This window comes from Pelobates fuscus, chromosome 6, assembly GCF_036172605.1.
Source record: "Pelobates fuscus isolate aPelFus1 chromosome 6, aPelFus1.pri, whole genome shotgun sequence".
In the NCBI taxonomy this organism is placed as follows: Eukaryota; Metazoa; Chordata; class Amphibia; order Anura; family Pelobatidae; genus Pelobates; species Pelobates fuscus.
Genome location: NC_086322.1, coordinates 12,146,668 through 12,159,395, shown reverse-complemented (window position 1 = coordinate 12,159,395; position 12,728 = coordinate 12,146,668).

The following is a 12,728-nucleotide window of genomic DNA, read 5'->3' as shown; positions in this document are numbered from 1 at the left end:
TAGCGTTGGGTGCTGCATGTCTATACACTGTTGGATGGAATAAAAAGGAAAAATTGAGCACTAACGTCAGAAGTGCCTCAGTTTACTCCTGCACCATAGTGCACTTCATTTCTTGAGTTGTTTAGGTTGTCATCTGTAGTAGATGGATCCATCTGGTAGTAGCACTAGTGCAGTGAGAAGGACTCCAGAATGGGGAAGATAAAGAGACACCGTCTAGCTTTGTTTATCTTGGAGAGAGCATCATTGAACTTTTGCTCGGTACACCGGCCTTTCTGAATAACAGGTTCTATGCATTTGATACTATTGTTTTGTTTTCTAGCACAATCTCTGGGTGGCTTGTCTTTATAGGTCACTATTGTAGAAACATAGAATGTGACGGCAGATAATAACCATTAGGCCCATCTAGTCTGCCCAATTTTCTAAATACTTTCATTAGTCCCTGGCCTTATCTTATAATTAGGATAGCCTTATGCCTATCCCACGCATGCTTAAACTCCTTTACTGTGTTAACCTCTACCACTTCAGCTGGAAGGCTATTCCATGCATCCACTACCCTCTCAGTAAAGTAATACTTCCTGATATTATTTTTAAACCTTTGTCCCTCTAATTTAAGACTATGTCCTCTTGTTGTGGTAGTTTTTTTTCTTTTAAATATAGTCTCCTCCTTTACTGTGTTGATTCCCTTTATGTATTTAAATGTTTCTATCATATCCCCCCTGTCTCGTCTTTCCTCCAAGCTATACAAAGAGAAATTGCTCAGGAACGTTGATATTTCTGTATGATCTCAGGAATTTCACAGAAGCCTTTTTGGTTAGATTTAGACAAATAGTTGCAGCAAATATCCTTTGTAGTTTGTTTCTGAATTTGAAACGGGTTGAGTAGAATACGAGTAATTAACCACCAGGCCATCCTGGTGCTACATTGTCACAGCAAAGAGATTTTTTTTTTTTCACTCTTTATTTTTATTGTGCATAGGAGATTACAACATTGCTTGTATAGCCACAACAGCTCTAACAAGCGCGGTGTTCATAGAGTGATAAACATAGTTGTGGCATAAAAATAACTTGCAATTAGTTAATTAGACATTTCATAGTATTGCTAACAAGTTTAGCGTGAGAATAGTGAAAGTAGAGAAACATAAGCTTAATATCGAGTAGAAGTTTAGCAGGTATGTGCCATGAGGAACAGTGCACTTTTTGCGTAAGTTTTACATACATCAGGGAAGGCAAATATGTGCATCAAGGATAATATGTAGCTTTACAGTTTCATGGTATAGCGTATTATTTAACTACATAGCAGAAAATAACATAAGCCTACAGCACACATTTTAGTTAAATTATGTCACCATGTATGTCAGTCTCAAAACTTTATATTTAAAATTATCAAAAAAAGGTTAAACACGACTAACGCATATATTAATTTCAGTGATCCATAACAGTCGTCTACAATTGGTTATGTCAATTAATGAATGCTTATGAAAGAAAAATTAATAATAAAACTTTAAACAAGACGGGAGCAGCGTTGTCCTCAGCCTCTGAGCTTTCAGCAGGATGAGTCCTTTATGTTGTCGAGTTAAGATGGGCCATTCACACCCGCGGGCATCTCTGCAACGGGTCACCCTCTTGTGCCCCCACCCTGGGCAGACTCCAGTCCGTCGGTGGGTAGATCCTTGGTGCCGTGGGCACTCGGTTACTTGGGCAGTCCGGCTGATCCCCCCCACGTAGAATCCTCAGGTCACCCGTCCCCTGCACCTCCCCAGCTCTCCCAGATCTACCCCTAGGCCCCAGCCATTCCATGCCTCGCCTGGTTCCGGTCACATACTTGGTACCAGTGAGCGCCCCCGGCCACCGGTCCGCCTTCTGGTCCCACAGGGCTCACTGAATCAGGGGCAAAGTCCTCTGGATCCCCACCAAGTCCAAAGGGCCTGGCCGGCTCCGTGCCGACACACCGGTCACCCGAGGGCGGGCATCCGTGGGTCCGCCACCGCAGGGGGCCCGCGGTATCCTGGCCTGGTATGTGCTGTTATAGGTGCATATGTCTCTTACCCGGGCTCCAGGAGGGAATGGGTATTGTATTGGGTAGGATTCTCATCCGCAGTTGCTATAGTTGGGACTCAGCGTGGGCTGTTGTGCCACCTCAGATGGTTGCATGCGTCCCTGTAATCCTCATTAGAGTGTATTCCTGATATTGTCCATATCTGCTAGCAGGCTGTTTTCCTTGCAGCTAGTGTAGGCGAGCGGCAAGGGCCGAGCGCGGGGTTTCCTGCCACACTGCGGGCCGCCGCCATGATGCCGGGATAACCCCTACTGGCCGGGGGGGAGCGGGGCCGTGCCCCGAGCCAGGGTATCACCCCATGCCTGGAGGCTTTGTTTATGCGGCCCCTACTGTCCCAGTGGAGCGTGTCACACCACGGCCGTACGAGGTCGGGCTTGTGGCTGTGTGCGGGCCGAGAACGGCTGTTTCTGTGAACCCGGTGCCCGGTGTGTCACTCACGGGCATCGGGCTGATGCTGGCAGTGAGGGCTCCGATAGTGCGGCTATCTTCATCTTCATTTTGAGCCCTTTCCACGGGCTCTGAGCTGGAGCCCAAGCGGATGGCGTCCAGTCGGCTCAGCGGCCCGGCCCCGCCCCCAGCAAAGAGATTTTAATTTGTTTTTATACTTTTAAAAAAAAACCAAAAATTATTAAATGGGTCTTTTTAATAAATACTATTACTTACTACTGCCTACAACCTGCATTTACATTCTTATTTAGTCATGGTCTATTTTATTTTTGTCATTCTAATTATATCTAAGAAATAAACATTCTGCATTATAGACATGCCACATTAAACAAGAAGCACAGGAGGATGCAACCATGACGGTTGTCACAGGCCCGGCGGCCCTGGGGGGCCCGGACTGCTCTGGTAGTCCTGGGCCCCACTTTCTTTCTCTGCACACATAGATAGCAAATATCACTATCTATGTGTGCAGCCGCGGGCCACGGCTCCCTGTTACCGCAGAGGGGGCCCAGGCAGCACACAGCTTCTCCTCTCTTTTCTCTTCTAATAACTCTTGCGAGACCCGGTTACCATTAGAAGAGAGAAGAGAGGAGAAGCTGTGTGCTGCCTGGGCCCCCTCTGCGGTAACAGGGAGCCGGGGCCCCCCCACCGGACCACCAGGGATGGAATCTCCCCCCTCCTGGACACAGGTAAGCAGGGAGGGGGGAGAAACATTTACATTTAATTTAATAAAAAATGAATGGGAAAATGCCCCTTCCTCCCCCTCCCCCCCCCAGATTGCACATTTACACACACTCTACATACACTAACACAGCACACACACTGCATACACTAACACAACACAGACTCTGCATACACTAACACAACGCACACAATGCATACACTAACACAACACACACTCTACATACACTAACACAACACACACACACACACTACATACACTAACACAACACACACTGCATACACTAACACAACACACACTCTGCATACACGAACACAACACACACACACTGCATACACTAACACAACACGCAATCTGCATACACTAACACAACACACACACTACATACACTAACACAACACACACACTGCATGCACTAACACAACACACACTCTGCATACACTAACACAACACACACTCTGCATGCACTAACACAACAAACACTGCATAAACTAACACACACACTGCATACACTAATACAACACACACACACACACTGCACACACTAACACAACACACACACTGCATACACTAATACAACACACACTGCATACACTAACACACACACTGCATACACTAATACAACACACACTGCATACACTAATACACTAATACAATACACACACTGCACACACTAATACAATATACAATCTGCATACGCTACACACGAACACACTCACTGCATCCACTATACTGACACATACTCTGCATTCGCTACACATTAACACACTCTGCATTCACTACACTAACACACACTCTGCATCCGCTACACTAACACACTCTCTGCATTCACTACACATTAACACTCTGCATTCACTACACTAACACACACTCTGCATCCACTACACACTAACACACTCTCTGCATTCACTACACATTAACACACACTCTGCATCCGCTACAAATTTACACACACTCTGCATTCACTGCACTAACACACACTACATTCATTACACTGACACACTCTGCATTCACTACACACTAACACACACTCTGCATTCATTACACACTAACACACACTCTACATTCACTACACACTCTGGATTCACTATACTGACACACACTCTGCATTCACTACACTAACATACACTCTGCATTAACTGTACACACAGCATCCACTACACAAACATCCTGTATTCACAGTACACACACTACATCCACCACAAATTGAAACACTCTGCATTCACTATACACAGACACTGCGTCTAATACACACACTACATCCACTACAGACCCCGCATCCACTAAACACATTTCATCTAGTAGATACAAACACTACATCCACTACACAAACACACACTAAATCACTGTACACACACTACATCCACTACTCAAACACACTCTGCGTTCACTATACACACTGCATCCGCTACACAAACACACACTCTGCATTCACTGCACAAACAGTATCTAATACACACAAACACTACATCCATTACACACATTCTAATTCACTTCCACTATACACACCACATTCAGTCCTGCATCATTGTCAGCGGGCTAGGTAGGGCGTGGGCGGGCCCGGGGGGGAGGGAAGGAGGGGGAGAGGGGGGGGGGGAGGGCCCAGACCTTGTGCTTTGTCAGGGGCCCCAAAATTTCTGATGGCGGCCCTGGGTATGACCCATTGAATACTCCTTTACTGTTTGAAAGCAGGGGGTGACCTGAGATTTTTTAGCAAACTTGCAGCCATTATATCAGGCCCTGGGGAGATAGCGCAGCTAAGCGGACAAGGGCACATGTAGGAGTGTGGGGATAGATGCACGGGATTGGTTGGGAAAGAGTCTGTGGGTGGGATTATGTTCTGTGTAAGTTAGTGTGGGGGAGGTCTTACCTCAGTGCCACTTGGGATTCGGGCCAGCAAACAGCTTCCTGTCCTCCTGCTCCTGTTTGCCCGGGCCTGCAGGTTTACACAGCTTGATGGTTGAGGCTTTCTGGCTTCCCTCAGGGCTGCTGCAGCGCGGATGGTGGCCGGCACCTGTGGGAGCAATTGGCAAGCATTAAGGGAGGTATGGCTACCGGTGTGCCCCGCCCCCCGACGGCCTACCTCCCCCTGGAGCACCCCCTGCGGTCTCCCGTGCTGCCTCCCCTGTGGCCCCTACCCCTGGGGGCCGCTCCTGGCTCTTCCCAGCTCCTACTCCTCGGGCCCGGTTGAGGACTGGGAGCCCGGGCCCGAGGCATCCAGAGGACCGCGTGTCTGGGGCTTTAGACACGTGGCCTACCACTCGTAGCTGTGGTTTGCGGCCTTCCGCGGCTGCGCACATGGCGCAGCCTGCTCCCTCTACCGCGCGCCCTGCGGCCCGGAGGCCTGGTGCGCGGCCTACCCAGCTGGCTCCGCATGCCTGGCCGGTTCCCCTGACTCCCGCCCGGGCCGCCAGCATTGGATCGCGGTCCGGGTGCGGTGGGAGGCCCGTGAATACGTCCGGGCGGCGGGTGGCCGCCTGGCACCGTTCCAGGTCCCCCCGCGGCCGGCAGGGGTGTGGAGCTGCCGCTGGGGCCCCTGTGGTAAGTGGTAACACCGTGGGGGTGCGTGGGGGGTCCCTTTGTGGGTCGGGAGCCTCCTCTGCCAGTGAGGACGGCTCCCAGTACTCTCTTTCCTGTGCCCTCTCCCTCCCATGTGGCTGCTGCGCGTGGGTCCCCTGGGGGGCCCAACTTCCCACTGTCAGGGCCCCCGGGACCCTCTCATCCTTTCTGTCCTCCCCCCCCCCACCTTTTGGCTCTGTGGGTCATCTTCCTCCTTTCCTGCTCCCTCTTTTCCCCTCTCCTGGTTCCTATTCTGCCCTATCTGGGTCCCCTCTGTTCTCCACCCCCCCCCCTCCTACCTTGCCTGGGAAGAGCCAGGTCACTTACCTCGGCCGTCTCCTCTGGGGCTGGGGATCGCGTCTTCTCCACTGCTCTCTTCTCAGGACTCTGCTGCTGTTTCAGGACATGTCCAGCAGGTGGCGCCTGGATCACTGCTGATGGCTTTTCTGGATGCGGGAACTGCTGTTTCTTTGCCTCAGCCTTCTATGAGCGCAGTGCCCGGTTTGGATCGCCAGGCTGCGAACGGTGAGTACATTTCCCCCCTCTTTTTAGCGCTTTGCATGCCTACGTTGTTCCTTCTTTTCTTCAGTCCGGTCCTTTTGGCACAATCAAAAAAAAAAATTATATAAAAAAAAACATACATAGCTATATATATAAATTAATAAATTAATCAATACATACATACATAGATTGCAAAAAAATAAAAAGGAAGCAAAAAAATAAATAAAATAAAATAAAAAATAAATAAATAAAAGAATAAAAAATATTTATAAGACAGAAATAAACTGTAAATTCCCAAATGGCATAACAAAACAAAACATAAACAGAAAAACAGAACATAAAATTAAAAGAGAAACTGAACTAGACTCCAAAAAATTGGGTACTTGGACGCAGCTTCCCCCCAACCCCCTTCATTTTCTGTATGTGTCTTGTGTTTCGGTATGCTTTCTTGCAGTGTCCGGTGCAGCTGATAGCACCGGCGATGCCTCCCAGATTCATGTGACCCTGGGTGTTGCTGAGCTACTATGGCCCGCTTGGCTTGCGCGCGATGCCAGGGAGCAGATGGGGCGAGTCCATGGAGGGGCGAGGTCGCTCTCACCAGATTCCTTATCTGCTCAGTTGTCGTTTTCTTCCAGGGGCTAGGTTTGGGATGGTAACTCGGCGCTACGGTCTGAGTGGGTGGGGCACTGGGGCTTTGCTGACGGAGGCGGCTGTGGAATTTGTTTTCCGGCTCCTGCCGGTACGTCGGTCGGGTTATTGCTTCCGGGCTTTTTTCTGACGGTCGGGTTTAGGTGGCTATGTGCCTCCAGGGGAGTTGCTCCCGATGTCGTTTATGTGTGGGGCCATCTGTGTCGGACGTCCACACTCTGCTGCTGCGTTTTTTTTTCTTGGGGTAGGGTTTTGGACAGTGGCGTACTAAGGGGGGGGACGGAGGGGGCGGTCCGCCCCGGGTGCCACCAGGAGGGTGGGGTGCCATGACCCTGGTCTGGGTGCTGGAGGGGGCTGTGTGAGCTGTGGCCGCACTGTGCCCCATGGCAGTTAGGGTGCCGTGCGGCCAGAACAGCTGCTAAACTTGCCGCACGGAGGAAAAGGGGGCGGGGCTAATCGAAATTTGGGGCGTGGTCAAACTGACAGCGGGGGCGGGGCTTACTATGGCCCTTACCCGCAGCTGTTAGGAGGTGCAGCAAGATGGAATCCATGCTTCCCCACAGGCTTCAGGGAATCCAGTCCTCCTCCAGCCCACTGTCTGTAAGTAAGAGTGTGTGTGTGTGTGACTGTGTGTCTGTGTGTAACTGTATGCCTGTAACTGTGTGTGTGTGTGTGTGTGTGTGTATGTGTGTGTGACTGTGTGTGTGTGTGTGTGTGTGACTGTGTGTCTGTGTGTGTGTGAGACTGTCTGTGTGTAACTGTATGCCTGTAACTGTGTGTGTGTGTGTGTATGTGTGTGTGACTGTGACTGTGTGTGTGTGACTGTGTGTCTGTGTGTGTGTGTGTGTGAGACTGTCTGTGTGTAACTGTATGCCTGTAACTGTGTGTGTGTGTGTGTGTGACTGTCTGTGTGTAACTGTATGCCTGTAACTGTGTGTGTATGTGAGTGTTTGTGTGTGTGAGACCGTCTGTATGTAACTGTATACCTGTAACTGTGTGTGTGTGTGTGTGTGTGAGACTGTCTGTGTGTAACTGTATGCCTGTAACTGTGTGTGTGTGTGTGTGTGTGTGTGTGAGACTGTCTGTGTGTAACTGTATGCCTGTAACTGTGTGTGTATGTGAGTGTTTGTGTGTGTGTGAGACCGTCTGTATGTAACTGTATACCTGTAACTGTGTGTGTGTGTGTGTGTGACTGTCTGTGTGTAACTGTATGCCTGTAACTTTGTGTATGTGTGTGTGTGAGACTGTCTGTGTGTAACTGTATGCCTGTAACTGTGTGTATGTGTGTGTGTGTGACTGTCTGCCTGTAACTGTAACTGTGTGCATGACTGTCTGTGACTGACTGTGTGCATGTGACTGTCTGCCTGTAACTGTGTGTGTCTGTCTGCCTGTAACTTTGTGTGACTGTCTGTCTGTAACTGAGTGTGTGACTGTCTGCCTCTAACTGAGTGTGTGGGGCTGCAGGGATTTTGTAGAACGGGGAACCTTTAACATTTTTACAGGTTTTTTTTTTGGGGGGGGGCGAGGGGGTGCCAAGCACAGGATCCGCCCCGGGTGCCAAATACTCTAGGGGTCAGTTTTGGGGTCAGAGGTCGCTCTCTGACCAATCACAGCATAGAGAGGGGTATTTAAACCCCTAATTCACCCCAGTACTTTGCCCTGTCGTGGTTTCCGTTTCCTGGTTTCCTGAGAGTGCTATTTTCGTGTTTCTGATTTCCTGGTATCCTGATCTTGGCTTTTCCCTGGTTATTCTGATCTCTGGTTTCCCTGACTTGGCTTGTTTAAACGGTATTGAGTATTTTCTGGCTTCCTTGACCTCGGCTTTCCCTTTGACCATTCTCTGTCTCTAGCGTATTAGTCCGGCCATTCTAAGGTCGGGTTTACGCTCTATCCTGTTATTTTCCTTTCCTTATTTATGTATATGTTTACATAGTTTCTGCGTGCTGGACCACACTAGTAGCCGTGACATTACGACAGGGCCATGGATCCTGCAGAACTATGCAAACATATGATTGCCTGTGAAAGTAGGGTGGAGGATATGGACCACAGGTTAGACCAATTTGCCCTGGCATTTCAGACCTTGCTCTAGAGGACTGCCTATTTAGAGGTTCCTCCTGTACCACCTGTGGCTCCGCCACCTGTAGTGGTTCCCGTACCACATAAACCACGGTCCATAACCCTTTCACCTCCCCCTCGTTATGGAGGTGATTCTAAAGAATTCAGAGTTTTTTTAAACCAAATTGAATACCACTTTGAGGCTTCCCCAGGTTCATTCCCTACAGATAGATCAAAAATCTGATGAACCAATTAACTGGAAAAGCCTTAACCTGGGCTAACCCCTTATGGGAAAGTGGAGACGCAGTAGCCCGTGATTACAGTGCCTTTCTCACAGCTTTTAAGGCTACGTTTGAACCTAAAGGCAGGGAGAAGAACGCTGCCAAAGCCCCTATGAGAATAAAGCAAGGCAGTCGCTCTGTAGCCGATTACGCCATTGAATTCAGAACACTGGCGTCCGAAGTTGATTGGACCAATAGTGGTCTGGTGGCTGCTTTCTCTGAAGGTCTAGCTGAGAGTATACAGGACGAGACCGCAGCTAGAGACCTTCCGGGTAATCTCAATGAGTTTATAGCCTACATGATAGACATTGATAACCGGCTCAGAGAAAGAGAGAAAAACAAACAACGTAATAGACGTCCTAATTTGTCCATAGCTCCTCGTTTCTCTAACCCAGTGGTGAGTAGCCAAGCTCCTCCTCCAGAACCTGAACCCATGCAATTGGGTAGCGCTAAACTCACTGAGGCAGAGAGACAACACAGACGTAACGAAGGGCTATGTATGTATTGTGGCAAGAAAGGGCATCAAAGATTGTCATGCCCGGTTCGGCTAGAAAACTTGCACACCTAAGGCACGTACGGGGACCGACCTTAGGTGTGATGTATATGTCCCCTAAATTGACTAAGAACCGTTTCCTTGTCAGAGTTACCTTGTCTTTTAAGAAGACCACTGTTCAGTGTGAGGCTATGATTGACTCTGGGGCAGCGGAGAATTTCCTAGACAAAGAGTTCTCTGCAAAATATCTCCTGCCCTTAAGACAGAAAGAGAAACCTATAGCAGTTGAGGCCATTGATGGAAGGCCTCTTACCCAGCCTTTCATCACACACGAAACTCTGCCAATCACTGTCTCAGTGGGTATTCTCCACTCTGAAGAGATGACATTTCAAATCATATCTTCACCTACATGTCCGATAATACTCGGTTTCCCATGGCTCCTGAAACACAATCCACGTTTGGATTGGGTTGAAGGAGAGATTGTGAGCTGGGGTGAGAGATGCAAAGGTGTTTGCTTTAAGCAAATCCCACAACCAATTGGTACCATTAATGTTCCTATTGCACCTTGACCACACAGATACCGCCGCAGTATATGGATTTAAAAGAGGTATTTAACAAGGCCCAGTCCGAGGGGTTACCTCCACATAGACCTTATGACTGTACCATAAATTTATTACCAGGGACTATGCCTCCCAAGGGAGGAGTATATGCTTTGTCCCCCCAGGAAAATCTTTGTTTGGAGGAATATATAAAGGATGCTCTCAGAAAGGGTCATATCCGTAGATCTTCCTCACCGGCCGGGGCTGGGTTCTTCTTTGTCTCTAAAAAAGAGGGAGACCTACGCCCCTGTATCGATTATAGGGGTTTGAATAGGATTACTATAAAAAATGCCTACCCTATTCCCCTTATATCAGAGCTGTTTGACAGATTGAAGGGAGCTCGAGTCTTCACTAAGCTCGATCTCCGAAGTGCATAAAATCTAGTCAGGATTAAGGACGGTCACGAATGGATGACCGCATTTAACACAAGAATGGGACATTACGAATACCTGGTTATGCCGTTTGGATTATGTAACGCTCTAGCGGTATTCCAGGATTTTATTAACGATGTCCTAAGAGAGTACCTTCACATGTTCGTTCTAGTGTACCTGGACGACATTCTCATCTATTCCCCAGACCTAGAGACACATCACGAACATGTGAGAGTTGTACTTAAAACCCTGTTACAGAACGGTCTTTACTGTAAACTGGAGAAATGCCAGTTTGACCAAACGGAGATACAATTCCTTGGATACGTTATATCTCCGTCTGGTTTCCAGATGGATCCCCGCAAGCTGGAGGCAGTCTTACAGTGGCCGTTGCCAAAGGGTCTTAAAGCTACTCAACGCTTTATAGGTTTTGCGAATTACTACCGCAAATTCATAAACGGATTTTCTTCCGTGAATTCCCCTATAACCAATTTAACCAAAAAAGGAGCAAATTGTATATCTTGGCCCAAAGAAGCAAGAGAGGCATTTGAACAGTTAAAATCTTTATTTTCCTCAGCTCCTGTCCTGACCCATCCTGATCCAACCAAACCATTTATTCTAGAAGTGGATGCGTCAGAAACAGGAGTTGGAGCCATTCCGTCTCAGAGAGAAAGTCCTGATACGCCTTTACATCCCTGTGGATTTTACTCTCGCAAACTCACACCTGCAGAGAAGAATTATGACATAGGGAATAGGGAACTTTTGGCCATCGTACTTGCCCTTAAGGAATGGAGGCATCTCTTGGAAGGTTCCAAAGAGCCCCTTTTGATCTTTACTGATCATAAGAATTCAAATATGTGCCGTTTCTAAAGTTCCTCCTAGATCGCCCCCTGGACTGTTGCAACCACTGCCCATACCTAATGCTCCATGGACCCATTTAGCCATGGATTTCATTGTGGATCTACCCAGTTCAAACGGGTTTAATACAGTCCTTATGGTTATAGAAAGATTCTATAAGATGGTACATTTTATCCCACTTAAAAAATTACCTTCTGCTCAAGATCTAGTTCAAATATTCTTGAGAGAGATCTTTCGGTTGCACAGTGTACCCAAAAGCATAGTTTCTGACAAAGGTACCCAGTTTATTTCTAGGTTTTGGCGTTCCTTTTGTAAACAATTGGGCATCGAACTCTCCTTTTCGTCAGCGTATCATTCTCAAACAAATGGAGCAGCAGAGAGGGCGAATCAGTCTTTAGAAGCCTATTTACGTTGCTTTATTAATGCCAATCAGTCTAACTGGTATGAGCTCTTACCCATGGCTGAGTTCGCCAGGAACAACGCCACTCATGAATCTTCTAATCATTGTCCATTCTTTGTAAATCAGGGTTATCACCCCACAGTTTTCCCTTCTGAATTCTCAGACACGGACATCCCTGCTTTGAACACCCGTTTAGAATTGATTCATGATACATGGGATTCAGTCCATTCAGCTCTGCAAAAGGCTTCGTTACGTGCAAAGGTCCAAGCTTACAAGAAACGGGGTGCTAATCCTGTCTATCTTCCAGGGGACAGGGTGTGGCTCTATACAAAACATATCAAACTTAGGGTTCCGTCCATGAAATTTGCCCCTCGGTACATAGGTCCTTTTCGAGTCATCCGACGTATCAATCCAGTGACCTATTCCTTGGCTCTTCCTGCTCATATGAGGATTGCAAATACTTTTCATGTGTCTCTACTCAAGCCCCTTACTTGCAATCGATACACCAGGATATCCACACCTCCTCCTCCCTTGGTAGTGGGTGACCAAGAGGAATATGAAGTCCGTTCTATCATGGACTCCAAATTCCCCAGAGGGGACTTGTCCTATCTTGTTGACTGGAAGGGTTATGGTCCCGAGGAACGTTGTTGGGTTCCTGCTGACCGGGTTCATGCGCCCCGTCTTGTCCGGTCGTTTCACAACCGCTTTCCTCTTAAGCCGGGTCCTTACCACCCGGTGCGCGGTCTTCGAGTGGGGGGTACTGTTGCGGTCACCGGCCCGCCGAG